This window comes from Hippopotamus amphibius, chromosome 2, assembly GCF_030028045.1.
Source record: "Hippopotamus amphibius kiboko isolate mHipAmp2 chromosome 2, mHipAmp2.hap2, whole genome shotgun sequence".
Classification (NCBI taxonomy): Eukaryota; Metazoa; Chordata; class Mammalia; order Artiodactyla; family Hippopotamidae; genus Hippopotamus; species Hippopotamus amphibius.
Genome location: NC_080187.1, coordinates 202407405 through 202420554, shown reverse-complemented (window position 1 = coordinate 202420554; position 13150 = coordinate 202407405).

Sequence of the window (13150 nt, the reverse complement as noted above, 5' to 3'; positions counted from 1 at the left end):
TCTTGACCGAGAAGGAGAATGTGAGGATTTGCTTTCTGTGACTCAGGTATTCAAAGCTACCACACAGGAGACAAAAAAATAGGATCCTTGACGGCATCGCGATGGAGGTGTGGTGGCTTGCCTCTCTCTTCTGCCACCGCATTGCAAGGCCTTGATTGTGGGGTGTGGGGATCTTACACAAGACCTAACCAAGCCAGAGAGGATTAGTTTTAATTTCATTCAAAAGCCTGTAAGTAGGAGAAAAGGTTGTCAGTACCCTAGGGCAATACTTAGGAACCAGTAGACGTAAGTATGAGAGTTTGGAGAATGACAGGAAGATGGTGATTCTAAGTGTATCTCAAGCACTCCTGGGCCAAACTCAGTGGGTACACATGGAATTAATTTTCATTGGGTTTGGTGGGGGGATCTCGGGAGCAGGGAGTACTAGTCCAGCCCATAGATATCAAAGGTTAGAAACCAGACTGTTAACTTGGTTCTCCCATTTCACAAATAGCCTAGATCAGCAAGAGAGAGAAGAATTAGAGATGGGCTATAGATTCTAGGGTCTTCCCACCCCTCTCCCAACATAAGCATTCCTGATTTCCGCTGCTTCGTCACCCCTATTGAAATATAGCACCAAGGTTCCCATTCAGAGGGAATCAAGGCAACACAGGATGCTGTCTTTTGCGGTGACAATCTCTAGGCTGCCCTCCTTTCCCTGAGGCAAGCCACCAAGAGGGCATGCTTCTGGTTCCAGGCACAGAAGCCATCTCAGCTACATGATGAACACATTTTTTAAGATGTCCTTTTTATGGTTCCTTAAAAGACAAGGCATTTTAAGCACAGTGTGATAAAGGGGCACGATCATAAAGTAATGCGGTTGGGAAAGAAGGTATTTTATGTGAGCAGGAGTGTCAAAGCGGAGCTTTATCAATGAGTGGAATTTCCTGTAAGTCAAAGGATAAATGAATTAGTAACTCAGAGTAATTTTTTTAAAATACATATCCAGATGAGAGCTTGGATAAGTTTGATCCCTTTTAGCCAATGAAGTATGATCTCTAATTAGGTTTCCACGCAGACGGTGCAGGCTTGGAGTACGTTTCTGAATCTAGTTGACCTTTTCAGCTGGAGAAGCCAAATGATTTCCATTCCATGCTCTTTAATTCTGGAGGAATTTCTAATTTGTTGCCAGAGATAAAAACTCACTCCAAACAGGAAAAAAGTTTTAAATAGTCCAGAGTCCCATTTATAGAATATTAAAATCTCAGTGCTGGGAGAACCCTAAGAGATCGCTTCATTCAACCCCCTCACTTTACTGATAATAAAACTGAGGACCAGAGGAAATCAAAGACTGAGCCAAGGTCACTCAGGGACATGGGACCCAGGACTAGAACCCGCATCTCACTGCTTAGCACCCCAGGCTCCCTGAGCAGCTGGTTTCTCATCTGCCTGCCAGCCTTTCTGGAGTCATCCATATCGTCGCTGAATCAAAGGTCCCTCACTGAACTTCAGCATCAGGCCTGCTTTTGGGAAACTTCCACGGGCCAGCACCTACCCTCTTGCCTTTCTTAATTTCTTTTGGAAATTCTCTATTCTCTCACCTTATTAATGTTAAAACAAAACGGGTTCTTTTATTGCCACAGGCAGCAGGAAAGTGAACTTCTTGACGGAGGGAAGTGTCTTCCCTAGTGAGAGCAAGTAAATTAGTTCTGAGGTCCTCTCACTCACTGTAACTGTAATGAGAGAGACACCAGCCCTTCTTCATTAATGAGATGCCAATCACAGAGGGAGCAGCCTCGGAGAGCCTTTGGGGAGGGGGTGGCTGGGGGAGAGCGGTGATTGGCACCGGAGCGAGAAGGTAGGGAGCAGAAAAGAAAAGCCTCCCGAGGTGGGAAACACACGTGGATGATCTAGAATTGGAGGGGCAGGTCCGGTGGGAGCTGGCAGTGTTCCTGAAGGGGCCCGTCAGTGTAGTTTATGGAAAACATCTCTGAAACAGAGCAGGAGAACCGGAGAGCTACCATCTGGCCTGTGTCCCCACGCATGCTTCCCGAGGCAAGGTTGTGATCTCGCCAAGTGTGTCCCACATGGGGACCTGCAGGCTTGGTGCCAGTGGGGTTGGTTAAAGATGCGCTGTCTTGGAAGGTTGGCAGCAGCGTATCTTGTCTCTCCTCTGGCTCAGAACTTGTCAAGAGTTTAACATACTATGTAACCTCCTAAACATTGAAAAAGAAACTTTCTAAAAGAAAGTTAAGGAGAAGGAGTTTGATGCTGAGGGAGTCTCTTACTTGCAGGAAATAATTTCTCTGGTAGGAGACCCTGGACTTAAAATTGCCAGAGGACCAATTAACCCAGGGCAGGGGAAGCATCTAAGTCCTATTTGTTCGGCACTCTCATTATCAAAAAATGGTTTGGGAGTAAGTCCTGCCCCTGGCATGACGATGCTGTCTTTCCCCCTTAGCTGCCCAGAACAATGTTTACCACATTGTCGAGACAGTTTGCGGAAAATAATCTGTGCGAAGTCTCCTAACTCAGTTTTCAACATCTGTAGCCTGCTTTTGCTTTGGTAGGTTGGTAAAATTCTGTGCATTTTGGAAATGGACAGAACTTCCATCTGGAATTAAATGTCCTTTTTTTTTCTCCAGTTGTTTTTTTTCCTCAAAACATTTATTTTTTATGAATATGGGTCTCTCTGAAGGTTAAGAGACTTTCAGCGCTCAAAACAACTTAATAAAATGGCTGAGCACACAATTAGGCATGCTTATGTCCTTCAAGAATCAGGTAGCGGAAGTTCTAATTGGCAAAGCAGCATCTTGAATGCCATTTTCTAAACCCATTAGACCATGTCTAACAGAGAGAGAGGAGAAGCAGCAGCCCTTTACAGAAATATCAGTAGTGTCTCTCTTGGAGACGCAGTTTTAGGGTAGCAGTTAGCTGGTATTGAATTTGTAGATGTTGCAGAAAACATAGCTACAAAGCCACAGTCACTACAAGCGAAAGGACATTCATTTAGATCGTGTGCAGGCTCACCTATTCATAGTAATGGGAGTAAATATGTGTGCTAGCAAGCTGGAGACAGTTCTTCATGCTGTGTGTGTGTTTGTGTGTGTGTGTGTGTGTGTGTGCGCGCATTCACACAGTCTTTAAAGACATACAGGTGCAGTAACACGTCCTCCTTTGGCAACACTCTTGATGATCTTTCTCCGTAGATTAGGTAAAACTGGAGCTTGTCATTTCACAGAAAGACAACACCTCTGTCTTGAGTTATTCAAGCCTGATATCATAACCTCAAGGTCTGACTGCTTTGGGTTTACCACCATTAACATTTAAATTGAGAAGAACCAGAATTTGTCAATAAATACAGATCAGAGAATCTCCTGGAGACTTTAGTTTGCCTGGAATCCCCTCATTTCGTTTAGCCCTTTGGAAAATCTGACGAGGCTCACCTAGGAATTCCATTCTTTGCAGAAGGCCAACAGGAGGAGTCCATGGAAAATAAAGATGCATAAAAGCCAACTACGTTTTATTTTTGAAGTTTTGTTTCTGCTAGAAACCTGTTTTTCAAAAACTTGCTTTCCAAAGCCTCCTGTACATATTTTTGTCTTCTTAAGTTTTAGACACCTGGGTTTTTAAAGCTAAAATCCTCGCAGATGTTTTGGATTAATTTGTCTTCAAAAATGCCTGTGAACTTGATTTCCAAGGACTAGATGTTTTTTCTTCAGTACCAGCCACTGTGGTTTTCAAGGAGGGGGACACTCAACTTGTGATCGACTTGAGTGCGGTAGAGTCACGTCCTCCTGGGTTTTAGGAACATTTGAAACTAAGCAAAGCACAAGTGTGTCACCTGACTCTGAATATTTAAAAAATAATTTTGTCAGCTTTGTCAAATCAAATTTCTCATATAGCGATTTGAATGTAATTAGAGGTGTAAGTAGATGGTTATGGGAAAAGGGAAGAAGTCTACCCAAAAAGTGGTTCGTAGGAAAATGAGGGAATTTCAGTTTGACCTACTCAGGCATACTGTAGAATGGGTATTTCTCTAAGCTGGTAAGTGAACTGTTTTTGCAGAGAATAGAAGTGGTAGTCTCAGCAAGAGCTTGAAAGCAGAGAAGGCCTGGGATAAAACATTATTCTTTTTTAAGTATTGTAAGAGAATATTGCCCAGCACTTTCTTAACTAGTACTTCTAGTGAACTGGCTCTTCCACACGTTCACCAGAAAATAACTGATGTTTGTAATGCTGACCCTCAGGCACTGCAGGATCCCAAAGTGCCTTTTGAATCATCAAAGAATGATTCATTGCGTTCTGGGTGGTTTTCTTGTTGAGTGTATCTCAGTGTATGCTAATCCCTTTGAAAATTGGTAACACCTGTGACAGGTACCAGAGGTGTGCAGTCAGGAGCACGCAGCCACAGCTGGCGAGTAGGAAGTTTCTTTGGTATTCAGGCTGAGGGCCACCCCCACTCCTCGGTCCCACTGCCTCAGGGGAGGTGATGCTGCCCAGGGAAGCTGCAGAAATTGGTCTCTGGGAAGGTTTCCATTCAACGCCCCCTCCCTCCCCCTTTCCCTGCACAGCCTGCTAGCTGGGGCACAGGTGTGAACAGAATTCCATATTCCCACCACTCCCTGTGCCCTAAAGCAGAAGGGCCAGAAACTTGGGGCAGCGTGAAAATGCTGATATCTGACCACCTTCTATCTACATAAGCAGTGATTTCAAACGGCCAATCTCAGTGATTTACAAATACCAAGGTGCCTGTTTGTAGTTGTGTCTGTGTGTGTAGATATGTAAATATCATTCAACTCCTCCGAAGACGCAATTAACGAAAGCACCAAAGTTCCACCAGACAACAGGATTTTCTGCCCCCTGGTTTGTTAAGCAAATGATTTTTCCTTCTGTGCTGTTCTGTAGCCATTCCAGGAATGGAACCCCAGCGTGTCACAGCACTGCTGTGTATTAGGTGAAAATGGCCTTCCTATTTCTTTATGCTCTGTTTATATTTTAATGCTGTTTACCAATGGGATGCTCTATAAACATTCATATAGTGGCTGTACAAAGGAAAGGCTCTGAAGAGCTCTTTATTAACAAGCTCCCTCAAGTCAGGGTAACTATGGGAGAAAGGACTTTAATCCATCCTCATGAAGTCCTTGCACAAAAACGGCACTACCCTCTTTACACATAACGTTGGGGTGACCTGGGAGTTACCAGCTAAATTCACAGCTGAAAGTGTCAGCTAATGAATTATTCCAAGTAAATTAACAGACCTAGGGAATCCTTTTTCAGTCCCATACCAACGCTCCTTCATTAGCCAATACTCAGAATATAGGAGATGAGTCAGCTGGGGGCCCAGAGAATGTTTAGCCCACATTCAGCCTCTCCACCGTTCCCCTGCCCCAGCAAAGTCTGAATTTTATTTTAGCATCAATCATCAATTGACATTCGTTAGAAGGACATTTTATTCTTCCAAAGGGCAGTTTGGAACATATTTAAAAAAACAAAACAAACAAACAAACAAAACTCAGAACTCATAATGAAGCAAAGTGAAACTTTTTTTTAAAACACAATTTGGGGTGCTTCAAATTGAAAACTAGGGGAAAAAAGTCTAAGTTTCTACATTAAAAAATTTAAATACTGAGCTACTGACTGACTAGTAAGTCCCAAATACTATCAGACTGATCTTTGTACCAAAGAAATTAAAACAGGAATGACAAATTGGGAAGGAAATAACATCTCAAATGGTAATGTTTTCCCCTTATCATTATATCAGAGATGGTGAACTATTCCTTACTTTCAGCCAGATAGGCTTAACTGGCAAGATAATATTTGGGGAAAGCCTAGGTAGAAGGAAGAATGAAGCTGGCAGCCCCTGGGGTCTGCAGGGCAGTATTTGGCATGCCCTTCTTCAAGGCCTACCCAGAAGTGGTTAATCAGAGAGTTAGGGAAGATGTCAGAATATATTAGAGACAGATTTCTCCGTGTTTATGGGCAAATCTGAGACGGCCAGTCATTCAGGTCTGGAGCTGCGGTTGCATGCAGAATGTGATCCTCAAAGTGAAATGCCAGTATTTAATCCTTCCAGCTACTCAGCTTCCTCATTGTCCCCTTGTGGGAATTGTGGTTGCTACTGAGTCAAAGCTGTCCCCCCGCCCCTCTGCTTGGTGATGTATTAATTGCTAGAGGTGGCCCCAAGGTTCACCTCGGCCTGGACTCTAGGAGGGTCCTATCATGGGAATTCAATTAGTCTCAAGGTAAAGTCAAGCAGAAAGAACTTCTCCGCCTGGAAGCGCACAGTGCTGTGTATATATCTCTGTGTAATGCAATGTTCACTCTCAAACACAGTCTGGACTGGCCTCTGTGGGTCAGGGCTCTCAGTGTGTTCCCTCGGGCCCTCCTCGGGGAATATTTCTTAGCAGAGCACATTTTTGTTACATGAGGCCGTAGCTACATGTGGCCACTGAATCAACCATTTTGACGTCAGTTAGTTCTTTCCAGTTGTCCTAATGACTGTGCATTGAGCATTTGATTGGATTAGAATAGGTTGATACAGTTCAACTAAATCAAAGTGTAGGAAGAAGAAAACAAGAGCCACAGCAAAACGCTGCATGTAAATCTAGAGAATTATTCCAACCTCAGCTCAGCTACTGACTTACTATGTGATGTTCAAATCTCTTGACCTCTCTGAATCTCATTTCTGTTTGGGTTTTTTTTTTTCTTTTTTGGTCTGTAAAAGGATAATCTAGCCTGTCTTATCAATCTTTCAGTGTTTTTATGAGGATTATACGAGTCGGTGGATGTGAGAGCTCTTTAACCCATCTGAGTGATCAGCCTGAATTTTATAGAGTTAATTGGCATAGTGCTTCAGGAGAGAATTTGAGGATGACTTGGCAGGGAATTTCTGTGCCAATCAGAAAACAATCTTTTAGTATAATATGTACCAGTGGCAGTAAGGAAGTGAGAGTCAGTTGGATCAGTTGGACGCACTTGATCACCACCACTTTAAAGATAAGCAAAAAATAGTTGAGAGAGTCATGGTAAATTCTTTGCATTAGCTGTTAGTAAAGAAATAGAAAGGAGAATTCCCACTCCCCAGTTGTGTGTGTGTGAAAACGGAAGTCTAAAGCGTTCGAAGCGGCCGTGGTGAGTGGACAGGATGTCCTGGAATGACACTCTAGGTGTGAATAAATCACTGGAACTAATGGCATCCACCCAAGAGTTTTGAAGGAACTCAAGGGTGAAATTGTGGAACTGTTGGCCAAAATGAGTAGCTTGTTACAAATGGGTACTGTGCTCCAGACCTGGCAAATTGCCACTGAAACTCTGAAAGCAGAGAAGGACAAATAGGTGAGTCTCACTTTCGTACCTGGCAAGCTGGTAAGGACTGCCTGCGCGGCTAGTGTCACTGAATATGTGCTTATCATGGCACAAAGCACGTATTGAGCACTCACCATGCCCCAGGCACAGTGCTAGACGATGGAGGTGAACAAATGAAGGTGCCTAGGAGGCAGTGTGAAACAGGGTCGGAAAACTCCAGTGCTGCAGATATAGATTTGGGGAGTCACTGGCATATAGATCAGAGAAGTAGCTTTCATCAGGAGAACGAACTCCTATCAGTTGGCAGAGCCTGCCTGGAGGATTGTACACACTAGGACTAGCCTGTTTTGAAAAGAGAGCTGAAATCCTCTGGTAATGTCTGCCCTGGGCAGCACCATGCCCTGTATTTGCCATCTCCATGTAGACGGGTGTTGGAATTCTGAGGGTGGCTGTAGTTAACCCAAGGAGCGTGGAAAGTGTGAAAAGGGAGAGGAGAAGAGGTTGGAAGGCAGACTCCCACACAGAGCAAGCATTTAAGGAGTGAGGGAAGGAATAAATAAAGAAGAAAGCAAAGGAGGCCGAAACAGATCATCATTTGCCATTTATTCAGCAAATAACTATTGAGCCCTTTCTGTGTACCAGGCACTATCTTATACATTGGAGTCACATCCAGGCAGCAGACAATGCTCTCTCTTTGGAATTGTTCCAAAATAAATAAACGTAAGACAGTAGTAAATACTCAGAATCAGAAGAGGGTGATGTGGTGGAGAGGGATTGGATGGGCACTTTAGCAAGACTGGTCAGCTTTTGGAGGAGCTGAGAGCTCAACTACAGGACTCAGCCAGCTACATGAAGGACTAGGTGAAGAGCATCCCAGGTGCCAAGGCCCTGAGGCAGAGGAGATGGCAGAAAAATATTCTTCCCTGAAGTTTGTCTGTGTAAGTTAGCAACGTGAGGGGAAGACGAGGCTAAGGAGGAGGTTTCCTGATGCTGCTTACAGCTGGTTGGCTGGCTGTTTAGAACAGGGAGACTTGGCGATGTTTGTAGACTGAGGAAAAGAAGAAAGTAGAAAGGGAAAAACTGACTATACAGGAAAGAGAAAGGATGATAGATGTTGCTGAGAAGGACATTCATCTTGAGAAGGAGCATAGATAATAAAAGCAGGGACAGATATAAAGAGTTTAGAACTGTATTCCCCAACCATTTTTAAACTTGTGAATTCATTTCTTAAGAATATATATTATTGGGAGAATTTTTTAATCATCTGATCATTTTGCATGCAATGCAAAATTAAGTGATTTAATGTTTTAAAATATGTCATTTTAGATCAGTATATATTAAAGATTTTATTACAAAATTAATTGAATACAATATTTACTAATATTCATAGATTATAATAATAAATTCTGAATGAGTTCCATCTAACAACCGATGCACACAGTTTAATTTACTTTAATTATGTGAGAAATGACAACTTATAAAACATATATTATAATGACATCTAATAGTGTGCTTAGCTTGGAAACCAAATAAATATTAAACTGTGCCTTGAAATTTAACTGTGTATCATAGCATCAAATATCGACAAAAACAGACAAAATCTGCTTTCCTAAGTAATGTTTGGAAACTTTGCATTTTGGGTAAAAAAAAAATCTTCTGGTTTATTTTTATTCTTTGTTTCTTTTATTTCTAAATAATGAAATAAATATTTTTTATTTCACTATTTTTTAAAGCCATTATTCATAAGCACCTATATACAAATGATTGAAAACTGAATAGGATATAAGAAATACCAAATTTTCTATTATTAACATATTTTTTTAAAAAAAGAGAGAGATCCCAGTGGGTTATGGGAGAGGTCAACCAAATGTAATTCTGAAATCTGGTGAAGAGCAGCCTAAAGTATATCTGCAGAATTACTGTCCTATATATGCTCTTCATAAATTTTCAAATTTTTATTGCAGAATTCTTGTGCTTCTTGCCTTTACCTAAACTCCAATTATGGGTAAAAATTAGACAAGTTAATCAAGTAAACGACTAACAACAACAACAAAACCATTTTAAATTGCATGGCAGGCCGACTGCCACCGTGGCTGGTGGTATGCAGCTCAGCACCCAGTAGTGGAAACCAAGTCATGAGCTTATGTACCTGATCCTGAACTCTTCTCTTTTAAGTGGAAAATGTATTTAAGTAAACATTGTATTTATTCACTTATTTAAGTGGAGATTAAAATGCCGGCCATTATCACGTATAATGATGGGACCTCTCCTGGAACAACTTCGTGCAACTCTGGGCTTCCCTCATGTACGGAACTATCCCTTGGGAGGAGAAGGTGAGCACACTGAGGGCTGATGAGCTCCATGAGGGCTGATGAGACTTCGTTTTGTTCACTGCCGCATCTCCAGCACCTGGGATGGTGCCTGACACAGAACACACATTTAACGGATATTTGCTACTAGTGAATGAGCGGGTGAATGAAAGTGTGGTGAAGAAGAAGGCCAAGCCCTCCGTGGAGGTGAGGAATGGGGTGGAGAGGGGCTTGAGGAACAAACGAGGGAACCAGCAGGGGATGGGGTAGCAGGTGGTTTCCATAACAAAGGTAGCATCCATAGACAGTCACTTATCCCGTCTTGAACAACGACTGTGTGTTTGAGCTTGTGAAAGATGCTGTAGGATTCAGCGATGAAAAAGACTCAGCCTTTGCCTTCCGGAAGCTCACTGAGTTCATGGGGGTGATGAGACAGATATCCATTCTAGACTGTGTACACACTGCAGTTCCACAGACGTCAGGGGAGAGGCAGGGGGTCGGACACAGGCAATGGGAACCTCAAGAAGCAGGGAGTGGGGTACTCATTGCAGCTTCAGCATCGACCAGAAACATTTGACCTCTCAGACTCCAGTCTCCTCATCTATATAGGAAGGGGTTGGGACTGGATCTCCACCAAGGTGCCTGCCCAGTAAATTCTGACAATCTCTGGGCTTTGCAAATGCAGCGTAGGGGGATGTGGGTGTTGGCAGAGATATTGTGGAAATGTGTCTTCAAGGACATGGGAGTGAGTTGACCTTGAAGAAAGGGGGGAGGTTGTAGAAGTTACGCGGCAAGCATTTCAGGCAGAAGGACTAGCGATGAACTCAGCCATGAGGGTAATAAAATGGTACAAAAATTTTTCCAATGACAATTTTATGAATTAGGAGAAGAGAGGTAAGAGCAAGCAGGGTCAAGTGATGTGATGGATTCCATGCTGAAGCTGGAATCAGCATAAGTCTGTTTGTTGTAATGTTTTATTGCTTACGTACAAGAAAGAAAACATTAGAATGACCTAATTGGAGTAGTACCAACTTTGGAACCCCCACATATTGATGTGAAGTGCAGTCTTACAAAAGAGCCAAGTGAAAGAATGCACAGTGGAATCTCCATGTTAATGAGTGATGGTGTTAATAGAAGATGTTGGGAAATGCTACAGAGTTTTGCAAGGTGGAAAAACAGCAAATGATATTCAAAGTCGACGAATATAAAAATACCCCAGGTTGTATTTCAAATGTACATTTCGACCTAAACACAGGATGCCATGGAAACCTAAAAGACTGACATAAATAGGCAGCATCCAGAAATCTACTGAAGCCACTGCTGGAAACATCAACCTCCATGTGCACAGACCCATTGAGAGGAGGTTGGTGATGGAGGATGGGGGGTGGCGAGGGAATAGCCCCTGACCAGTGTTCCTGTCCTAGCACAGTTCTAGGTTCAGTTTTGGCACATTGCTTAACCTTGGTCTCCTCATCTGTGCAATGGGAATAATAACACTCTTGCAAGCATTCAGTGAGACAACAGAAATGATTTGCTTTAAAACAAATGAAGAGCTGGATTTGCTGTAACGAGGCAACCAAAATTTGTGCATTTGTGATGTCTAGTATGTGAACATCTTGTGTAAACACACTTAAAATAATTCTTTGTATCTGCAGAATGCTTTAGAGTTTATCAGGTTCAAAAAAATATATAAAGGGACCTAGCAGAGCTTTAAATTCAGAAAACCTAGGTTTGAATTCCAGTCTAGTCACTTGCAAATATGGCTTGGCATAGAGTGACTTAAAGTATGTAGGCTGCATTTCCTCAGTTGTAAAATAGGGATGGGGATACCTTCCCTGGTAGGATGGTTGTGAGATTTAAATACAACCATGGAGAAAGGGTAGGGAGGTGGGTGGCTGCCTACACGGGCCCTCGGTGCACGGTGACTGTCTTTATTGTCACACTGCACTAGGATGCAAGCTCCTAGGACTGAGACAGTGTCAGCTGGCATTCCCAGTGGTCAGCACAGTTCCTGAGATGGAATTGGTGTTCAATCAGTATTTGTTGACTGGGTGGATGAACGGCATGAGCGGATGAGTGAACACCAACTCTGTTTGTAATAGAGATGCTTTCCTGGGTGAGACAACCAAGGCTCAGAGACTTTAAATGGCTGCGCAAGGGTTAGTGTCAGAACTGAAAACTGCAAGCACCGAATGTGTCTTGAGTCCCTTTTCAAGGCATCCATGGGCTACCCTCTGTTGTAAACCTGCAGCCTTGGGTGAGATCATGGGCTACTGTGCTCTGAGCAGTCATTGCCTATCTTTTAGAGAAGCAGAGGCAATACTATTTGCCTCTGCTTTTTTCCCTCTCTCTCTTGTTTTGTTTTGTTTTGCTCGGAGCTCACTGGGTAAAAAATTCAAGTCAACTTAATTTTTTTTTTCTTGAAAAGGGGCCAAAAGAAAAAGAAAAGAAAACATAAGCACAATCTCAAATATCTTTGGTTTTGACAGTCCTTGGTTGGCGGGACGTAGCCCGAGAAAATAATCTTCACTGAAAGGTACAGTTTGTTTCTTTCCCCCGCAGACGGAAATGTGTGTTTGGGAGGCTGATTCATCCAATGGCCGCGGTGCCAGGCCTGGGACCAGCACTTTTCATTATTTGCTCTGTTCCTCTTTCGTTTACAAGGTCAGCGTCGATGTTTTGGTTGTTTTCCCAACAGTGCTCTACTGACCGACTTCGCTCTAATCCCTTGATGTCACTTAAATAAACTCTAGGCGGGTGGGGGTGGGGGGAGCGATTTGAGAACTCCAATGGTTTCCTGCCGCTGTTGTTCTCGGCGGCAAATTAATTTGATGCTGTTATGTAAGTGTAATCATCCTCTCTAATCACATCACAGGATTGGGAACTGCCAGAAATAACAGAAGGGAACATTCGAGGTATCAAAGGGGAGCCACTAAAATAGATTGTTTATTTAGGTACCAAATGGAAACGCTATTATTGGGAGATGGAAAACAACCCTCGCCACACTTTCTTTTCACACGTCTCTGCATTTTACATACTGTATTTATCAGTGTGCATCATCCAGAAGTAAAAAGAGATATGAAATCAGAGCTTCCAGTTGTGCCACGGGGGAGGGAAAGGCAGGGAGTCGGAGGTGTCTGAGCGTCAGTGGGTATTTGTTGATGCCTGAAATTTCGGTTGTGTTTATGCTGTTCTAAGAGGTTTCTCTCTTCACCTGATGTTCTTCCTTTATGTCTGCCTCACTATCTTTCTTATTTAACCTCAACCTGTCCCATTGCCTCCTCTCTCCCTGGTTTTTTTCTGGCGAGTCAGAGAACCTCCACCTAATTCCGATGGCCCTCTCCTTGGTGATATCCACTCTCTCAGCTGAGGGGCCACAGGAGATGCTTGCCTATCCGCTAACACACTGTGTCCATTCTTCCCTCTTCCCAAACCCTCGCCCAACTCCTACCCGGACATAGAGTCCTAGATGCAAGAGAGAGTCCCATCTTTATTTCAGTACGGGTTTCTCAGGATGGTTTGGGTAGCAGCAGAAGAGTGGCTTGGAGTCCTGT